The 19,459-nt window shown below is 47.6% G+C and overlaps 1 long non-coding RNA gene across 1 annotated transcript in view; it reads left to right on the top strand.

The window, feature by feature from the left end:
• The window catches only part of LOC138249729 (uncharacterized), a 430,927-nt gene that overhangs the window by 57,566 nt on the left and 353,902 nt on the right, over positions 1-19,459 (top strand). Inside the window, exon 2 of the long non-coding RNA XR_011194837.1 lies at positions 18,539-19,231. This is a non-coding gene — a long non-coding RNA (uncharacterized lncRNA). The remainder of the gene's footprint in view (positions 1-18,538; positions 19,232-19,459) is intronic.

Below are 19,459 nucleotides of genomic sequence, written 5' to 3' on the forward strand. Positions count from 1 at the left end.
CTGGGCCATGAGGGACCGCCAACTCAAGCACCGCTGGGCCATGAGGGACCGCCAACTCAAGCACCGCTGAACAGGGCACGGCCAACTCATGCACCGCTGAACAGGGCACGGCCAACTCAAGCACCGCTGAACAGGGCACGGCCAACTCAAGCACCGCTGAACAGGGCACGGCCAACTCAAGCACCGCTGAACAGGGCACGGCCATCACAAGCACCGCTGAACAGGGCACGGCCATCACAAGCACCGCTGAACAGGGCACTGCCATCACAAGCACCGCTGAACGTGGCACTGCCATCTGAAGCACCGTTGGCCCATGAGTGGCAGGGGCACTGACGCAACTGGGTCCGTCACGGGGTGAGTGATGCACTCTGGGCACCAGTCCCCCTCCAGAACCAGTGGAGACATGCATCCACTACCTCTGTCCTTCACAGGATGAAGCATTCTGGGCGCCAGTCCCCCTCCAGAACCAGTGGAGACAGTTATCCACTTGAGAGACTGTGGCTTTGCACTCCCCAGGATAATGCAGTGGGCAAACCACCCACTGGAGACACTTGAGAGACTGTGGCTTTGCACTCCCCAGGATTGAACAGTGGGCAACCCACCCACTGTAGAGACTTGAGAGACTGTGGCTTTGCACTCCCCAGGATAATGCAGTGGGCAAACCACCCACTGCAGAGACTTGAGAGACTGTGGCTTTGCACTCCCCAGGATAATTCAGTGGGCAAACCACCCACTGGAGACACTTGAGAGACTGTGGCTTTGCACTCCCCAGGATTGAACAGTGGGCATTGAGCCCCCTCGTGGGTCTGGCGTCGTGCACTCATCCGGCTGAGGTGCCCCCCTTTTCCCTTCCCCCTGAGGTGCCTGTTGTATTTCTATCTGATGCCCCTGCAGTGTTCTCTCTGTTTTGATCTTGAATCGAGTGTGGGCCTCGCCCATGCATTTTGGGCCCAGTGGTCCATGGACTATAAATGGTGCAATACCTGGACTACTATTCTTGGTGTATATTTTGTTAATAGTGTATATATGTATATTTTTGCGTACTGCATTTTAATAGATTACAATGGTTACACTCATTTCCTTTTGTCTTTGCATTCTTCCGGGGGAGTTGGGGGGTGTCACTATAATGTATAGATATGTATTAGTGTGTGTGTTGTAGTGGGTGGGGGTGGGGGTGTTGCGTGTGTCCCTGTTTTTTGCCTACCCCCTCCCCTGTGTCGTAGGTGCAGTACTCACTGTGGTCTTCGCTGCCGGTGTTCGTGCTCCTGGTACAGGAGCATGAAGACTATAGCAGGTAGGATTTCGAGTTCCCGGTCCATGGTGTCCTCGCTCCTCGTGGAGTGTGTAGAGGTGAGCGTTTTTCCTTCGAAATTCCAGTTTCCGCCGTGTTTTTATCCGTGGTGAATCCGCCCCGGAAAAGGTGGCATAATACTGTGGGCGGTACATTGTCTTCCGCCTGTCTGTTGGCGGTGACCGCCACGCTGTTTGTTTGTACCGCCATGGCGGTCGGAGAGTTAATGTGGCTGTCTTTGTTGTCGGTTTCCGCCACGGTCGTAATTGCAATTTTTTTTCCGCCGGCCTGTTGGCGGTCTTACCGCCGCTTTAACACCGTCCACCAGGGTTGTAATCACCACCAGAGTCTTTCGCTTGTATTTAGGGCCTGGGCTCTGACTTCCACTGTAAAGAAATGCCTCCTTGGCATGGTTACCCCCTGACTTTTTACCTTTGCTGATGCCAAGTTATGATTTGAAAGTGTGCTGAGGCCTGCTAACCAGGCCCCAGCACCAGTGTTCTTTCCCTAACCTGTACCTTTGTTTCCACAATTGGCACACCCTGACATCCAGGTAAGTCCCTTGTAACTGGTACCAAGGGCCCTGATGCCAGGGAAGGTCTCTAAGGGCTGCAGCATGTCTTATGCCACCCTGGAGACCCCTCACTCAGCACAGACACACTGCTTGCCAGCTTGTGTGTGCTGGTGGGGATAAAATGACTAAGTCGACATAGCACTCCCCTCAGGGTGCCATGCCAACCTACACTGCCTATAGGTATAGATAAGTCACCCCTCTAGCAGGCCTTACAGCCCTAAGGCAGGGTGCACTATACCATAGGTGAGGGTATAGGTGCATGAGCACTATGCCCCTACAGTGTCTAAGCAAAACCTTAGACATTGTAAGTGCAGGGTAGCCATAAGAGTATATGGTCTGGGAGTCTGTCATACACGAAGCCCACAGCACCATAATGGCTACACTGAAAACTGGGAACTTATCAGCACAATAAATGCACACTGATGCCAGTGTACATTTTATTGTAAAATACACCCCAGAGGGCATCTTAGAGATGCCCCCTGAAACCATACCCGACTTCCAGTGTGGGCTGACTAGTTTTAGCAGCCTGCCACACACCAGACATGTTGCTGGCCACATGGGGAGAGTGCCTTTGTCACTCTGTGGCTAGTAACAAAGCCTGTACTGGGTGGAGGTGCTTCTCACCTCCCCCTGCAGGAACTGTAACACCTGGCGGTGAGCCTCAAAGGCTCACCCCCTTTGTTACAGCACCACAGGGCACTCCAGCTAGTGGAGTTGCCGGCCCCCTCCGGCCACGGCCCCACTTTTGGCGGCAAGGTCGGAGGAGATAATGAGAAAAACAAGGAGGAGTCACTGGCCAGTCAGGACAGCCCCTAAGGTGTCCTGAGCTGAGGTGACTCTGACTTTTAGAAATCCTCCATCTTGCAGATGGAAGATTCCCCCAATAGGATTAGGGATGTGCCCCCCTCCCCTCAGGGAGGAGGCACAAAGAGGGTGTAGCCACCCTCAGGGCTAGTAGCCATTGGCTTCTAACCCCCCAGACCTAAACACACCCCTAAATCGAGTATTTAGGGGTCCCAGAACCTAGGTAACTAGATTCCTGCAACCTAAGAAGAAGGACTGCTGACCTGAAAGCCCTGCAGAGAAGACGGAGACACCAACTGCTTTGGCCCCAGCTCTACCGGCCTGTCTCCCCACTTCAAGAAAAACTGCGATGCGTTCAACAGGGTCCAGCGACCTCTGAAGCATCAGAGGACTACCCTGCATCTAAAAGGACCAAGAACTCCCGAGGACAGCGGCTCTGCTCCAAAGAAGAAACATCTTTGCAACAAAGAAGCAACTTTTAAAGAACACACGTTTCCCACTGGAAGCGTGAGACTTTGCACTCTGCACCCGACGCCCCCGGCTCGACCTGCGGAGAAACAACACTACAGGGAGGACTCCCCGGCGACTGCGACCCTGTGAGTAGCCAGAATTGACCCCCCCTGAGCCCCCCGAGCGACGCCTGCAGAGGGAATCCAGAGGCTCCCCCTGACCGCGACTGCCTGCTTCAAAGAACCCGACGCCTGGTAAAGACACTGCACCCGCAGCCCCCAGGACCTGAAGGATCTGACCTCCAGTGCAGAAGCGACCACCAGGTGGCCCTCTGTCTTGCCCAGGTGGTGGCTTCCCCGAGGAGCCCCCCCCCCCTTGCCTGCCTGCTTCGCTGAAGAGACCCCTTGGTCTCCCATTGAACTCCATTGCAAACCCGACGCCTGTTTGCTCACTGCACCCGGCCACCTCCGTGCCGCTGAGGTTGTACTTTCTGTGCTGACCTGTGTCCCCCCCCGGTGCCCTACAAAACCCCCCTGGTCTGCCCTCCGAAGACGCAGGTACTTACCTGCTGGCAGACTGGAACCGGGGCACCCCTTTCTCCATTGAAGCCTATGTGTTTTGGGGACCCCTTTGACCTCTGCACCTGACCGGCCCTGAGCTGCTGGTGTGGTAACTTTGGGGTTGCCCTGAACCCCCAACGGTGGGCTACCTTGGACCCAACTTTGAACCCTGTAGGTGGTTTACTTACCTGCAAAACTAACAAACACTTACCTCCCCCAGGAACTGTTGAAAATTGCACTGTATAGTTTTAAAATAGCTTATTGCCATTTGTGTGAAAACTGTATTTGCTATTTTGCTAATTCAAAGTTCCTAAGTGAAATACCTTTCATTTAAAGTATTGTTTGTAAATCTTGAACCTGTGGTTCTCAAAATAAACTAAGAAAATATATTTTTCTATATAAAAACCTATTGGCCTGGAATAGTCTTTGAGTGTGTGTGTTCCTCATTTATTGCCTGTGTGTATACAACAAATGTTTAACACTACCCTCTGATAAGCCTACTGCTCGACCACACTACCACAAAATAGAGCATTAGAATTATCTCTTTTTGCCACTATCTTACCTCTAAGGGGAACCCTTGGACTCTGTGCATGCTATTTCTTACTTTGAAATAACCCATTCAGAGCCAACTTCCTACATTGGTGGATCAGCGGTGGGGTACAAGACTTTGCATTTGCTGGACTACTCAGCCAATACCTGATCACACGACTAAATTCCCAAAATTGTCATTAGAAACTGATTTTTGAAATTTGAGCTATTTTTCTAAATTTTTAAAAGTCCCGCTAGGGCCTTGTGCTAGTCCCTGTTAGCATTTCTTTTAGAGTTTAAAAGTTTTGTAAAAGTTTGAATTAAGTTCTAGAGATAGTTTTAGATTCTTAAAAAGTATTCCAACTTTTAGAAACATAATGTCTAATGCAGAAGAGATAGTGATGGAACTCAACTGTCAGAGTTAAGGTCTCTCTGCAAAACCAAAAAGATTAAAACTGGTTCAAACCCTACCAAAATACAGCTCCAGGAGCTTTTGGCAGAGGTTGCTAAGAACAACCCCTCTGAGGATACCTTCCCAGAGGGGAAAGCTAGTGATGTGGAGGATTTCCCACCCCCACTCCTAGTTAGGGAGAACAGGGTCCCTCAAACCCTGTCTCCACAAGTGATAGTCAGAGATGCTGCTTCTCTCACAGGAGAGTCCAGCAACTCTGGAAGCATTGAGGGCAGCCTCAATGAAGAGGACCTCCTGCTAGCCAGGATGGCCAAAAGATTGGCTTTGGAGAGACAGCTCCTAGCCATAGAAAGGGAAAGACAAGAGATGGATTTTGGTCCAATCAATGGTGGCAGCAACATAAATAGGGTCAGAGATTCTCCTGACATGTTGAAAATCCCAAAAGGGATTGTAACTAAAGATGAAGATGGTGATGACATCACCAAATGGTTCACAGCTTTTGAGAGGGCTTGTGCAACCAGAAAAGTAAACAGATCTCACTGGGGTGCTCTCCTTTGGGAAATGTTCACTGGAAAGTGTAGGGATAGACTCCTCACACTCTCTGGAAAAGATGCAGAATCCTATGACCTCATGAAGGCTACCCTGATTGAGGGCTTTGGATTCTCCACTGAGGAGTATAGAATTAGGTTCAGGGGGGCTAAAAAATCCTCGAGCCAGACCTGGGTTGATTTTGTTGACTACTCAGTAAAAACACTGGATGGTTGGATTCAAGGCAGTGGTGTAAATGATTATGATGGGCTGTACAATTCATTTGTGAAAGAACACCTGTTAAGTAATTGTTTCAATGATAAGCTGCATCAGCATCTGGTAGACCTAGGACCAATTTCTCCCCAAAAATTGGGAAAGAAGGCGGACCATTGGGTCAAGACTAGGGTGACCAAGACTTCCACAGGGGGGTGACCAAAAAAAGGGGTCACAAATAGTCCTCAGGGGAAGAGTGTTGAGACATCCAAGGGAAAAAGTAAAGAGTCTTCTATAGGGCCCCAAAAACCTGCTCAGGAGGGAGGGTCCAGAGCCTCTTCACAATCCAATTTTGGGTAGAAGGGTAAAAACTTTGATTCCAAAAAGGCCTGGTGTCGTAGCTGTAATCAGCAAGGACACCAAACTGGAGACAAAGCCTGTCCCAAGAAAGGTTCCACTTCTAACTCTACTCCAGCTAACACTGGAATGGCCAGTCTCCAAGTGGGATCAACAGTGTGCCCAGAGCAAATCAGGGTTCACACTGAAGCTACATTAGTCTCTGAGGGTGGGGTGGATGTAGCCACACTGGCTGCCTGGCCCCCTAATATGCAACAATACAGGCAGCAGCTCTTAATTAATGGGACCAGTGTAGAAGGCCTGAGGGATACAGGTGCCAGTGTCACCATGGTGACCGAGAAACTGGTTTCCCCTGGTCAATACCTGGCTGGACAAACTTATCCAGTCACCAACGCTGACAATCAGACTAAAGTACATCCCATGTCTATGGTAACTTTAGAGTGGGGAGTAGTCAATGGCCTGAAACAGGTGGTGGGTGGTCTCCTCAAATATCCCTGTAGACTGTTTGCTTGGAAATGACCTAGAGTCCTCAGCATGGGCTGAGGTAGAACTCAAAACCCATGCAGCTATGCTGGGTATCCCTGAACTGGTGTGTGTCAAGACAAGGGCACAGTGCAAGGCTCAGTGTGAAAAAGTGCTGTTGGAGCCTGGAAAAAGGGTCCAACCCTCCAAGAGAAAAGGAAAGAAGACTGGGGACCAGCTTCAACACAACAAGAGAAAGAGAACCTCTCTTCCCAGGAAGAAGTTCTGCCCTCTGAGGGAACTGAGCCTATGGAGTTAGAACCTTATCAGGTTGAGCTCCTAGGCCTCAAGGGAACAGCTGTGTAAGGGGCAAGAAACCTGTACCTCTATTGAAGGCCTTAGGCAGCAAGCTGCTGAAGAGTCCAAAGGAAAAATAACAGGAACACATAGAGTCTATTGGGAAGATGGACTCCTTTACACTGAGGCAAGAAATCCCAAACCTGGTGCCACTAGGAGAGTGGTAGTGCCTCAGGAGTTTAGGGAGTTCATTCTGACCTTAGCTCATGATATTCCTCTTGCTGGGCATTTGGGACAGACCAAGACGTGGGAGAGATTAGTCAACCACTTCTATTGGCCCAACATGTCCCAGAAGGTCAAGGAGTTTTGTGTCTCCTGTGCCACCTGTCAAGCCAGTGGTAAGACAGGTGGGCTCCCAAAGGCCCCCCTCATTCCCCTTCCAGTGGTGGGGGTCCCCTTTGAAAGAGTGGGTGTGGACATAGTGGGTCCACTTGAACCTCCCACAGCCTCAGGAAACCAATACATACTAGTAGTAGTGGATCATACTACTAGATACCCTGAAGCAATTCCCCTTAGGTCGACTACTGCCCCTGCAGTAGCCAAAGCACTCATTGGTATTTTTACCAGAGTGGGATTTCCTAAGGAGGTGGTGTCTGACAGGGGTACCAACTTCATGTCAGCATACCTGAAACATATGTGGAATGAGTGAGTGGTGACTTACAAATTCACCACACCATACCATCCACAAACCAATGGTCTTGTAGAAAGATTTAACAAGACATTGAAAGGCATGATCATGGGGCTCCCTGAAAAACTCAAAAGGAGATGGGATGTCCTCTTGCCATGTCTGCTTTTCGCCTACAGAGAGGTGCCTCAGAAGGGAGTAGGGTTTTCCCCCTTTGAACCTCTGTTTGGCCATACTGTAACGGGACCACTAGCTCTTGTAAAAGAAGGCTAGGAGAGACCTTTTCATGAGCCTAAACAAGATATAGTGGACTATATACTAGGCCTACGTTCAAGGATGGTAGAGTACATGGAAAAGGCAAGCAAAAACCTTGAGGCCAGCCAACAGCTCTAGAAGATGTGGTATGACCAAAAGGCTGCTATGGTTGAATTTCAGCCAGGGCAGAAAGTCTGGGTTCTGGAGCCTGTGGCTCCCAGGGCACTTCAGGACAGATGGAGTGGCCCTTACCCAGTGCTAGAGAGGAAGAGTCATGGCATCTACCTGGTAGACCTAGGAACTAGCAGGACCCCCATAAGGGTGATCCATGTGCACCGCCTCAAACTCTTCCATGACAGGGCAGATGTGAATCTGTTGATGGTAACAGATGAGGACCAGGAAGCTGAGAGTGAACCTCTCCCTGATCTGCTCTCCACAGACCCTAAAGATGGCTCAGTTGATGGAGTGATCTATTCAGACACCCTCTCTGGCCAACAACAATCTGACTGTAGGAAGGTCCTGCAACAGTTTGCTGAGCTCTTTTCCCTAACCCCTGGTCAGACACACCTGTGTGCCCATGATGTGGACACAGGAGACAGCATGCCTGTCAAAAACAAAATTTTCAGACAGTCTGACCAAGTTAAGGAAAGCATCAAAGTGGAAGTCCACAAGATGCTGGAATTGGGAGTCATTGAGCACTCTGACAGCCCCTGGGCTAGCCCAGTGGTCTTATTCCCCAAACCTCACACCAAAGATGGAAAGAGAGAGATGAGGTTCTGTGTGGACTACAGATGACTTAATTCTGTCACCAAGACAGATGCCCATCCTATTCCAAGGGCAGATGAATTGATTGATAAACTAGGTGCTGCCAGATACTTAAGTACCTTTGACTTGACAGCAGGGTACTGGCAAATCAAAATGGCACCAGGAGCAAAAGAAAAGACGGCATTCTCCACACCTGATGGGCACTATCAGTTCACTGTGATGCCCTTTGGTTTAAAGAATGCCCCTGCCACCTTCCAAAGGTTGGTGAATCAAGTCCTTGCTGGCTTGGAGTCCTTTAGTATAGCTTATCTTGACGATATTGCTGTCTTTAGCTCCAGCTGGCAGGATCACCTGGTCCACCTGAAGAAGGTTTTGAAGGCCCTGAAAGCAGCAGGCCTCTCTATCAAGACATCCAAATGCCAGATAGGGCAGGAAACTGTGGTTTACGTGGGACTCCTTGTAGGTGGAGGCCAAGTTCAGCCACTCCAGCCAAGATCCAGACTATTCTGAACTGGGCAGCTCCAAAAACCTAGACTCAAGTCAGGGCATTCCTTGGCTTGACTGGGTACTACAGGAGGTTTGTGAAGAGATATGGATCCATAGTGACACCCCTCACAGAACTTGCCTCCAAGAAAATGCCCAAGAAGGTAAACTGGACTGTAGAATGCCAACAGGCCTTTGACACCCTGAAACAAGCTATGTGCACAGCACCAGTTCTCAAAGCTCCAGATTACTCCAAGCAGTTCATTGTGCAGACTGATGCATCTGAACATGGGATAGGGGCAGTTTTGTCCCAAACAAATGATGATGGCCTTGACCAGCCTGTTGCTTTCATTAGCAGGAGGTTACTCCCCAGGGAGCAGCGTTGGCGTGCCATTGAGAAGGGAGGCCTTTGCTGTGGTTTGATCCCTGAAGAAGTTGAGACCATACCTCTTTGGTACTCACTTTGTAGTTCACACTGACCACAGACCTCTCAGATGGCTAATGCAAATGAAAGGTGAAAATCCAAAACTGTTGAGGTGGTCCATCTCCCTACAGGGAATGGACTTTATAGTGGAACACAGACCTGGGACTGCCCATGCCAATGCAGATGGCCTTTCCAGGTTCTTCCACTTAGAAAATGAAGACTCTCTTGGGAAAGGTTAGTCTCATGCTCTTTCGTTTGGGGGAGGTGGGGGGGTTGTGTAAGGAAATGCCTCCTTGGCATGGTTACCCCCTGACTTTTTGCCTTTGCTGATGCCAAGTTATGATTTGAAAGTGTGCTGAGGCCTGCTAACCAGGCCCCAGCACCAGTGTACTTTCCCTAACCTGTACCTTTGTTTCCACAATAGGCACACCCTGGCATCCAGGTAAGTCCCTTGTAATTGGTACCCCTGGTACCAAGGGCCCTGATGCCAGGGAAGGTCTCTAAGGGCTGCAGCATGTCTTATGCCACCCTGGAGACCCCTCACTCAGCACAGACACACTGCTTGCCAGCTTGTGTGTGCTGGTGGGGATAAAATGACTAAGTCGACATGGCACTCCTCAGGGTGCCATGCCAACCTCACACTGCTTGTGGCATAGGTAAGTCACCCCTCTAGCAGGCCTTACAGCCCTAAGGCAGGGTGCACTATACCACAGGTGAGGGCATAAGTGCATGAGCAATATTCCCCTACAGTATCTAAGCAAAACCTTAGATATTGTAAGTGCAGGGTAGCCATAAGAGTATATGGTCTGGGAGTCTGTCAAATACGAACTCCACAGCACCATAATGGCTACACGGAAAACTGGGAAGTTTGGTATCAAACTTCTCAGCACAATAAATGCACACTGATGCCAGCGTACATTTTATTGTAAAATACACCCCAGAGGGCATCTTAGAGATGCCCCCTGTAACCATACCCGGCTTCCAGTGTAGGCTGACTAGTTTTAGCAGCCTGCCACACACCAGACATGTTGCTGGCCACATGGGGAGAGTGCCTTTGTCACTCTGTGGCTAGTAACAAAGCCTGTACTGGGTGGAGGTGCTTCTCACCTCCGCCTGCAGGAACTGTAACACCTGGCGGTGAGCCTCAAAGGCTCGCCCCCTTTGTTACAGCACCCCAGGGTACTCCAGCTAGTGGAGTTGCCCGCCCCCTCCGGCCACGGCCCCACTTTTGGCAGCAAGGTCAAAGGAGATAATGAGAAAAACAAGGAGGAGTCACTGGCCAGTCAGGACAGCCCCTAAGGTGTCCTGAGCTGAGGTGACTCTGACTTTTAGAAATCCTCCATCTTTCAGATGGAGGATTCCCCCAGTAGGATTAGGGATGGGCCCCCCTTCCCTCGGGGAGGAGGCACAAAGAGTGTGTAGCCACCCTCAGGGCTAGTAGCCATTGGCTACTAACCCCCCAGACCTAAACACACCCCTAAATCGAGTATTTAGGGGCTCCCAGAACCTAGGTAACTAGATTCCTGCAACCTAAGACGAAGAAGGACTGCTGACCTGAAAGCCCTGCAGAGAAGACGGAGACACCAACTGCTTTGGCCCCAGCTCTACCGGCCTGTGTCCCCACTTCAAGAAAAACTGCAACAGCGACGCGTTCAACAGGGTCCAGCGACCTCTGAAGCCTCAGAGGATTACCCTGCATCTAAAAGGACCAAGAACTCCAGAGGACAGCGGCTCTGCTCCAAAGAAAAAACATCTTTGCAACAAAGAAGCAACTTTTAAAGAACACACGTTTCCCGCCGGAATCGTGAGACTTTGCACTCTGCACCCGACGCCCTGCGGAGAACCAACACTACAGGGAGGACTCCCCGGCGACTGTGACCCTGTGAGTAGACAGAGTTGACCCCCCTCCCCCCGAGTGCCCCTAGCGCCGCCTGCAGAGGGAATCCAAAGGTTCCCCCTGACCGCGACTGCCTGCTTCAAAGAACCCGACGCCTGGTAAAGACACTGCACCTGCAGTCCCCAGGACCTGAAGGATCCGACCTCCAGTTCAGAAGCGACCCCCAGGTGGCCCTCTTCCTTGCCCAGGTGGTGGCTTCCCCGAGGAGCCCCCCCCTTGCCTGCCTGCTTCGCTGAAGAGACCCATTGGTCTCCCATTGAACTCCATTGCAAACCCGACGCCTGTTTGCACACTGCACCCGGCCGCCTCCGTGCCGCTGAGGGTGTACTTTCTGTGCTGACCTGTGTCCCCCCCTGGTGCCCTACAAAACCCCCCTGGTCTGCCCTCCAAAGACGTGGGTACTTACCTGCTGGCAGACTGGAACCGGGGCACCTCCTTCTCCATTTAAGCCTATGTGTTTTGGGCACCACTTTGACCTCTGCACCTGACCGGCCCTGAGCTGCTGGTGTGGTAAATTTGGAGTTGCCCTGAACCCCCAACGGTGGGCTACCTTGGACCCAGCTTTGAACCCTGTAGGTGGTTTACTTACCTGCAAAACTAACAAACACTCACCTCTCCCAGGAACTGTTGAAAATGGCACTGTCTTCTTTTAAAATAGCTTATTGCCATTTGTGTGAAAACTGTATATGCTATTTTGTTAATTCAAAGTTCCTAAGTGAAATACCTTTCATTTAAAGTATTGTTTGTAAATCTTGAACCTGTGGTTCTTAAAATAAACTAAGAAAATATATTTTTCTATATAAAAACCTATTGGCCTGGAATTGTCTTTGAGTGTGTGTGTTCCTAATTTATTGCCTGTGTGTGTACAACAAATGGTTAACACTACCCTCTGATAAGCCTACTGCTCGACCACACTACCACAAAATAGAGCATTAGATCTCTTTTTGCCACTATCTTACCTCTAAGGGGAACCCTTGGACTCTGTGTATGCTATTTCTTACTTTGAAATAACACATACAGAGCCAACTTCCTACATCCACTAATATATCATTTAGTATGGGGACGATGATCTGAGGATTATTCCCTGAGATCGGACAGCCACACGCCACTTGTTGTACATAATTCTGTTTTTGAGCTCTCTGGATCAAATCATTGAGGGCTTGCAGTCCGACTCCTTCCTTATCTGAGTGCTTGGAGATAGATCCTCCCAGACACTGAAACCCAGGTCTAGAATCGACCCTGAACAATCCGGTCTGTCCGTTTCGACTTTCGATCTCTCCTTACTGAAGTCCCACTTCTCAGGCTCTTGCTGATTGAAAGAATGATCTCCCGGAAGGGGATCTTTCTCAGAATCGAACCTGGTTACCACAACTGTTACCGCATCTTCTAGATCTGTCTAATTTTTTTTCCTGCAAACGTGAATGCCCAGTAGTAAAAAAAAGTCTGATTTTGTACTCCACTTTTTTTGCTGATGGCATTGAAGATGATTCCAAATTGGGTTCCCTCTGTTCAGTGGGCTGTATCCCTATAATTCCAGAGGTGTCTAAACATACCCAGTGAACTCCCCAGTAGTGGCAATGCCTTGCTCTTTTTTTGGGGTCTCGGCCTCCCATCATTGGGATCCACCCGAAGCTTGCCGGAACACATTATACTAACTTACTTACGTTGAAAGGGGCAGCAACCAATGGTGGGATTTGTTCAAGTTAGTCCTTATTTCCCCAACAATCAAAGATTCACTACTTGCGTGCTGCTTTGGCACTAGCTCCTGATGTAATGCGGTGAATAGATTCTGCGACCTTACTGGCAAGGTTTCCCAGCTTGCTTGAAGAAGGCGGAAGTCTCAGGTGTTCACTCTAGATGCGGGAACGAGTGGGTCTCACTAACAAGTTCACAAGCCGCACCCAGGCCTAGTTGGGCCGCTTCTGTGAACCCGCAGGGCTCAACACTGAGCAGCGGCTAGCTACAGCAACTGCGCTCGTCCTCCAACCTGTACCAGACTCATATGCTGCGCGAGAACACTTCCCATTCTGCTACTGATGCCATTCATGCACTTGGTTCTGATAACGTCTGCGATGCAGTGGAGTCAAATAAAAAGGGATATTCCTTAGCCAGTTGGCAGTGATGGCAGCAATGTCCAACTAAGATGGGGTGGATGTCGCTAACCCACTGGACAATCTTTCGACTCGTACCGCTATGCGTGTTGCACCTCTGCTCCTGGTGCCTAGTGGACCGCGTGCTTTGTCCAGTCTGGTTATGTATTCTGGACGCCGCCTCTCCTCTACGCCTATAGGCTGTGGCTAGCACTAGGCTGCCACTGGGTGAATGATGGAGGCAGTGAAAGGGCACGAGCATGCCACCCGGAGGACTAGGAATACTTGGTGCAGCAGACTAACTTATGTTCAGGGCGCCGCCTCTCCTCCACACCGTGGACTGTCGGCTGGCACTGGATAAACTGGATAAACGATGGTGGCAGTGGAGGGGCACAATCACACCACCTGGAGTGCTGGAAGTACTGGTGCTGACGGTCCAGCCGAGTCCAGCTGGGATGAGACGGGGGAGGGACGAGGTGGGGCAGGCAATGAGTGAACTAGGAAAGAGCCCAGGAAGGAGCACAGCAGGCAGATATAGAAGGGATGGGGGGAGCGGTGTGCGGCGCTCTCACCCCACGCCTGGCAGTTCCTGGCCTTTCCTCGCACCCCACCACCTGCTGCCCCCTTCTACCACCCTGCAAACCTGCCCACAGCCCCGGCTCGATCAGGGGCAACCTATGGCCTCTGGTGGGGTCAGGGGGTGCTTCTTACCTGTGTTTCGGTATGCTGTGCGCTGAGAAGGCTGAGAGGTTCCTAGGCTTCCGACCCTCTGCTGCGGAGGCGGGAGTGCTGGGAGGGTTGTTGAGGCAGCTGGAGCAATGGTGACGGCAGGCAGCGGTAGCTGTGATTGAACTCTCCCTTCGCCCCCCCCCCCATCTCCCACTAGCCGCACCCGGTCAAACGGGCTGCTTCTGTGGGAGGGCCCATGAGTCACAGGCCTTGAGGAGTTCCTGGCGGCGGGTAGAATGCGTTGCTGCGCTGCTTTCTATTCTGCTGCGGTTCTGCTTCCGGTTCCACCACTCCACAACCTTTTGCAAAGTTTGAAAATAACATTTTCCCATTAAAAATTCGCTCCAGTGTGTTGTGGAAAAAATGTATTTCAATCCCGATGCAGTTCGGGCCATTGCCCTTCGTCAGGGGAATAATCTATGGCAAAATGTATAATGCATATATCTCAAGAAGTGGAGTCCAAGCATTTATAAGGAACAGTCTTCGTGATTCTGCATGCTTGTCTGTACCCAATAAGTCGACTAGTGCCTAATCAAACATAATTTTGACATGAAGCATCATACCATACCAGTGCAGCTTTCCAGTGTAACCATTCAATACTATTGCCATGGGATAAAACCCAAACTAGTTTGCATGACCCATCGTGTCATGCCGGTGACCTCACACGGGTAGTGACAGTAAACATGCTTTATTGTCACCAGGCAGGTAGTCAATATCGTAAAACATGCCATGTGCAACTGGTTACTGGGAAAAACGTTATGCCTCATGCCGATCGGTATAAATCAGAGCGTGATGTAGACGAAGAGGTGACACCCAAATACATGCAGTATTTACACTATATTGAAAAAAGTATGCTTGGCGACAAGAGTGAATTCAAGCAAGGTATGTACAAAGAGGTGACCCCCCTACTCCCCAAAAAATACATGCGGAACACGCACTATAACAAAGCCTAAAAATATGTGTTGGAAAGTTGAAACACTAGTGACCCCCCAAAATACATGCTGTACACTCGCTATAACAAAACTTCAAAATACGCGTTGGAAGGTTGAAACGCAGGTAATAGCCAACTCACCGGGGTGTCATTTCACACTAGTGTACAAGGTTCTCTCACCATACCGAACACCATGTTCTGTGTGCACTATGAACTCACCATAATTGAGGTAATCAAAGATAGAGTAAAAGATCCGTAATGTGAGTACCCGCCATGTTGAACTTTGCGATGTACTAGAGTTGTGGATGAAGTGAACACGAGTCTGTGACTCCCTCAAATCTACAAGTGAAACAATCATGCACATTCATGTCATTTAATGAAAATTATGCAATTGAAGGTGAGCTGCCCTTTGTTCAACACAGAGTACAGCACTTTCATGGCAATAAACTTGGGTACAGACACGCATGCAGAATCACAATGACTGTTCCTTATAAATGCTTGGACTCCACTTCCTGAGATATGCATTGTACATTTTTTCATAGAATATTCCCCTAACGAAAGGCGAAGGTCTGAAATGCATCAGGATTGGAAATAATTGTTTCTACAACACACTGAATTTAATTTTTAAGTGGAAACATTTTTATTTTCACCATATTATCATTAAATCATAGTTGAAACTGTATCCAACTATTGGTTATGCATGCAATCAAGTTGAACTTCATGGGAACCAAGACAAGAATGTAATACGACTTAATTGAAGTAATTAAAGTAGTGCCCCAATGGGACGCTGCTCATCATAGAAGTGCGTCCTACATTATATTTCACACCTAGACCAGGAGGTGATACCTGGGAGGCACATTAACCAAGATTGAGCTACATACAACAATTTACCAAGGCGTGCACCGTCAACTTGTACTAATTTATTTTACAGGTAAAGACATTGGATTCATTAAAAGTGCAGAACCAGGACAAATGAGAGCAAAACGAGATGCAGTTTACTCTACAACTTTTCAATATAAACTTTCAAGAGAAGCAGAAGTGGGCATTGTGCCAGTTATAGAAAAGATGATAGAACAATGAATTCTAAGAGAGATGCTTGGTAATCCTTACCACTCTCCTGTGATGGGAATTAAAAAGCACAGTGGCAAATGGAGGGTGGTCCAAGATTGTAGGAAAATAAATAAAATTGTTGTCCCACATTGTCCTATGATACCAAATCCTGCTGTGATTTTGTTTCAGATTCCTGCGATTGCAGAATGGCACAAAGTCATAGACTTGTGCCAAGCATTCTTCTTCATTCCTCTTCATATGGATAGTCCATATCATCTTATTCATTTTGATTCTTCATTAAAGTCCTTGTTTGGTATCAACCCCCACAAGGATAGGCTATACAGAAATCCCAGCAACCTTTAGTCAGATCCTAAAGAAAGATTTCTAAAATCTGCAGCTTCCCTGTAACTCAGTCCTGGTGCAATATATAGAAGATGTGATGGTCGCTTACAAAACAAAAGAAGATTGCAAGTTGGATACAGTTACACTTTTGAACCATCTTGCTGACAATGGTTGTAAAGCTTCACCTAAAATAAATGCAGTATTGTATGAAGGAAGAGGATTACCTTTGTCGTCACAATGAAAAAAGGGCAAGAAAGGTATCCAGGGAACATGTTTCTGCAATCCTTATCATGAATCCTCTGACTTATTAGATGGAAGTGAAGATGTTTTTGGGAATGGTTGTCTACTTTTGTCAGTGGATTCCAAACTTTTCCCTGATTGCAAAGTTTTTAGTAAGCTTTGCTCTCAGCAACATAGTGGATCTAGTCCCATTTGATGACAAAGGTATGAATGACTTCTGAGAACTCCGAGATAAACTCTGCAGCACACCAGCTCTAGGTATGCTGAATTAAAAGGATTTAATTCTTTATACTTTATGAAAAAGATGGGTGTACATTCTGTTCTCTTGCAAGAACATGGTGGACTAAAGCAGTCTACAATTACTTCCCTGCTTCATTGGATCCAGTAGCCACAGCTCATCCTGGTTGTCTGAAATCCGTAGCAGATGTCTTCCTGGCAATAAAGCAGTGCAAGGGTATTGTGATGGATTACACACTTACTATGTTAGTCCCTCATCCAGTAAGTTTTACTGGCTCGTACACAAACTCAGCACATGACAAACAGCCACCTGACAAAATGTGAGCAAACAGTTCTGACTGCTGACATTTTAGTTGGTAGGTGTAATACCTTGAATCGTGCAACACTGCTGCCATTGCCAAAAATGATGAAGGTGATGAGGAGTCTAACTACGATGGCACTGATTTAACAGAAATGTGTACCACACCTAAACCAGATGTTAGATACTCTATTTGAGTCTAATTTAACTTTGTCGATGGGTCTTGTCTGGGAGACCACCAACGAATATTAAGATCAGTCTATGCAGTCTATTCTATTTCTGAAGTTGTTGAAGTGTCCTGTTTGTGTCATGCAACTTCAGCATAACTTGCAGAATTGATTGCTCTGATAATAAGATGCTGTCTGGCTAATGAATTGAGTGTGACAATCTATACAGACAGCCAGTCTGGTTTTGGAGTAGTGCATGATTTTGTGAAACTGGTCACAAAGGGGTTTTATGACATCCTCTAGTACTCTAGTTAGAATGAAACATATATTCCAGATTTATTAGAGGTCCTACAGCAACCAAAATGAAATTTTGGTTGGAAAGTGTATTGCTCTTAAGTCTGGTGATGACCTGGTCACTATGGGGAAATCACAGTGCCGATCAGGTTGCTAGGTGCTGTGCTCATGAAATTGTAACAATCAAAAGAACAAGATACAGAACAGGAAAAATTTAAATCTGAGCCACAAATGGATGAAACTGGCAATGTGTTTTTTATTGAACTTAGTACAAACAACAATGAATGAACTCACAGGGCTACTGGAGGAAGTGCCAAAGGATGAAAAGGAAAGGTGGGAAACAACTAGTTGTAAAAAAGACAGTAAAGATGTGTGGGTAGCTCCAGATCACCAATATGCACTTCCTGATTCAAAGCTGTCAATCATGGCCAGGATAATTCATGGATAGACAATGTAGAGAGAGACTTAATGGTGGGGATTTTCATGCAGTCTTGGCATAATAGTCTCTTAAGCTGTAGCATAAGATATATGCCAAAGATGAACTACTTGTCAGAGAACTGATTAAGAAAAACGACCACTAGTGACCATGAGTCATATAGTCTGAGACCATTCACTATGCTTCAAGCAGATTTCTTTTAAATGTCTGTTTACAAATAGTTTCGATATATTTTAGTCATAAATTGTTTAGAAAATTGTTGGAAGGCTATCCAACTAGGAGATCTGACAGTATGGCTGTGGCCAAACTAATTGTGAGGGAATTGATACCAAGATTTGGCATGCCTAATTGGGGGAGGAGGGAGGTGGGGTGAAGAGAGATAGAGATATATTCTTGCTTTGAAAATGAAATCTTAAAGCTGTTATACACAACTTTGCAAATTGAGTAAACGCTTCACTACAATTAACAGCCAGAGGCATCAAGGGTGGTTGAGAGAATGAACAGCAATAAAATCCAAGCAAGCATAGATGTATGACTTTAAAATGTCTTGATGCATTTCTACTTGTGCTGTTGAGCATTAGAAGTAATCCAAATAAAAGACGGGTCTCTCTGCAAGAAGTCCTTCTGGGGAGGGCTATGACAATCCTGTGCATTCCGCCAGCAGCTTTTGTATTGATAACTGATATTGTATTGGATTATTGCAAATGGTCTTGCTGATACTTTCCGTTTGTTTCTTCAGGTGAATGTGGCTACATTATCTACAAAAGAAGTTCAGTGCTACACATTGCAACCTGGTGAGTGGGTACTGGTGAAGAAATACGTTCCTGAGAACTGTCTAAAGCCATGGTGGGCGAGCCCTTAATCAGGTGATTCTTGAGGTTAACACTGATTTGAGTTGTGCTGAAATCTCAAAGTGGAACCATGCAGCTCACACAAGAGAGTGAAGACTGCTGATGGATAAGTGGTGACAACAACCACTGATTCACCATCTCAGCTCAAGTTTGTTGCATGGATTCACATGGGGAGAAAGAAAAGTTCCACAGGAAGGCCTAGGTGATACAAATAAAATTGAGAACAAAGTGCAGTATCAAGACACAAACTCCAAGTGAGACTCTAGTTCGTGAGAAGGTAAAGCTCGAAGTTCGAGTTTCAAGAGCCCCCAAGGCCCCACGGTGAAACGGTTCACGGATAGCCATGTTGCTGATGCAGATGAAAGCACAAATCCAATTGCAAGTGAAGACCACTCAGCAGTAGCCATTAGAACATTTTAAGATAAGAGTGTACGTTGAGGAGATAAGTGGCCTGAATCTGAGAAGAAGCAAAAGGTTGCACTTGAAAACTCAAAGGCTAGAATCTATCAGAGAAGAGCTAGAGACAATTAAAATCTGAAAATTGTGAGACGGTCACCTGTACCCAAAAGACCAACAGAAGAGTAAGTGCCAAACATAAAGTACATATCTCCTGAATGGACTTATCAAGCATTTCTTAAGATGAAGAATCAGATGTATAAGTTTATGATTTGACAAATTGCCATCAGTTCATTTTTGAGGAAGAACTTGAGCACCTTGAACAAAAAAAAAAAAAATCTTGATGAAGCTTTGAGCTGAAATTAAATTTTGAAACACACAAGAAAAACTTAAAAGTAGATGTTTTGTGCTTT

The sequence above is a fragment of the Pleurodeles waltl genome, chromosome 8, assembly GCF_031143425.1.
Source record: "Pleurodeles waltl isolate 20211129_DDA chromosome 8, aPleWal1.hap1.20221129, whole genome shotgun sequence".
NCBI lineage: Eukaryota > Metazoa > Chordata > Amphibia > Caudata > Salamandridae > Pleurodeles > Pleurodeles waltl.